This window comes from Myotis brandtii, unplaced genomic scaffold (genome assembly GCF_000412655.1).
Source record: "Myotis brandtii unplaced genomic scaffold, ASM41265v1 scaffold635, whole genome shotgun sequence".
Taxonomy (NCBI): Eukaryota; Metazoa; Chordata; class Mammalia; order Chiroptera; family Vespertilionidae; genus Myotis; species Myotis brandtii.
The window spans coordinates 192,109-194,257 of NW_005370432.1; the positions used below are offsets into that span (position 1 = coordinate 192,109).

The window sequence follows — 2,149 nt, forward strand, 5'->3', positions numbered from 1 at the left end:
AGCCAAACCGGTTTCGGCCATTGGTTACTCTTATATGCATGCATATAAGTCCTTCGGTTGATCTCTTAATCGCCCCACCAAACCCTCCCCAGGCTTCCCACTGTAGTTTGACAGTCTGTTCAATGTTGCTCTGCCTCTGCATCTACCCCTATTCATCAGTCTATACTGGTCCCCGTTATCTGTCACAAGCTCACTGGAGCAGTCCCAACCTCACCGGGGCGGTCTCGGCCTCACCGGGGCTATTTCAACCTTGTCTTAAGCATGTGGATAGTGTGTGGGCTTGCAGGCTGTGGATGTGTGGGTGTGCCTTTGTGAGTGAGAGAGTGGGGAGAGAGAGAGAAAGACATTGAGAGTTTTGATTGGATGCCATAAGATTTGAAATGTCTATTTGAAATGAATAAAACAAGGGTAGCTCTTTTCAGTCTAAAATTTTTATCAACTGCACACCATGAGCAAAACTTCATTCTCCTTTGCTTATTTTTCTGATGTGTAAGAGTGGAGGTGAGAGAAGGCAACGTTTTGACAGTTAAAAATCAGTTTACTTACACATTAAATTTCCTAATAGTTTACTTAATTTTTTCATATATTCCATCCTTTGCAAATGTTAGATGGAGACAAGATGTTGTTGATCCCTCCACTTCTGTATTCAGTTTACAAAATAAACGAACCCACAAAACTGGCCCTTAATAAGAGTTCACTGGATCTGTGAACGTTAATAACAGTTGTGGATAGATTGTCTAAGAAAAGTCAACTGGTGGGTGGCAGGGAAAAGAACTGATTTGTTAGAGCCAAATATGGATATCAGTTTCTCCATTATAGACGATAATTTGTTGGTAGCAAAATGTTCCTAGAAGTAAGACACTGCTTAGCAGTAAGGATGATTGTCCAGTATTGAGTTTGGCCTGATTTTGAAACATTACACCTAGAGTTTGGCTACCAGCCCATTGAGACCACTGGTAAAAACTACTTGTGCAGATTCAGGATTTTTTTTTTAATATGTACCTTATTTATTTATTTATTTATTTATTTTAATTTCTTTATTTACACCTAGTTGGCTACCAGCCCATTGAGACCACTGGTAAAAACTACTTGTGCAGATTCAGGATTTTTTTTTTAATATGTACCTTATTTTTTAATTTATTTATTTATTTTAATTTCTTTATTGATTAAGGTATTACATATGTGTCCTTATCCCTCCATTACCCCCCCACACACAGACACACTCATGCCGTCACCCCCCTGTTGTCTGTGCCCATTGATTAGGCTTATATGCATGCATACAAGTCCCCACCCTCCCCTACCTTCCCTCTGAGGTTTGACATTCTGATCGATGATTCTCTGTCTCTTGATCTGTTTTTGTTCATCTGTTTATGTTGTTCATTATATTCCGAAAATGAGTGAGATCATGTGATATTTATCTTTCTCTGATTGGCTTATTTCACTTAGTATAATGCTATACAGTTCCATTCATGCTGTTGCAAATGGTAAGAACTCCTTTTTTACCACAGCGTAGTATTTCATTGCATAGATGTACCACAGTTTTTAATCCACTCATCTGCTGATGGGCACTTAGGCTGTTTCCAAATTTTAGCTATGGTGAATTGTGCTGCTATGAACATAGAGGTGCATATTCTTTCTGATTGATGTTTCTAGTTTCTTAGGATATATTCCTAGAAGTGGGATCACTGGGTCAAATGGGGGTTCCATTTTTAGTTTTTTGAGGAAACTCCATACTGTTCTTCACAGTGGCTGCACCAGTCTGTATTCCCACCAGCAGTGCACGAGGGTTCCTTTTTCTCTGCATCCTCTCCAGCACTTGTTTGTTGATTTGTTGATGATAGCCATTCTGACAGGTGTGAGAATTGGACAGATACATGCAAAAAAAATGAAACTAGACCACGACTTACACCATACACAAATATAAACTCAAAATGGATAAAGGACTTAAAGATAAGATGGGAAACCAGCCCTAACCGGTTTGGCTCAGTGGATAGAGTGTCAGCCTGCAGACTCAAGGGTTCCAGGTTCGATTCCGGTCAAGGGCATGTATCTTGGTTGCGGGCACATCCCCAGTAGGGGGTGTGCAGGAGGCAGCTGATTGATGTTTCTCTCTCATCGATGTTTCTAACTCTCTATCCCTCTCCCTTCC

The 2,149-nt window shown here is 40.3% G+C and overlaps 1 protein-coding gene across 2 annotated transcripts in view; it reads left to right on the top strand.

The window, feature by feature from the left end:
• The window catches only part of OPHN1 (oligophrenin 1), a 479,266-nt gene that overhangs the window by 39,339 nt on the left and 437,778 nt on the right, over positions 1-2,149 (top strand). The gene's annotated exons all lie outside the window — the stretch shown is intronic.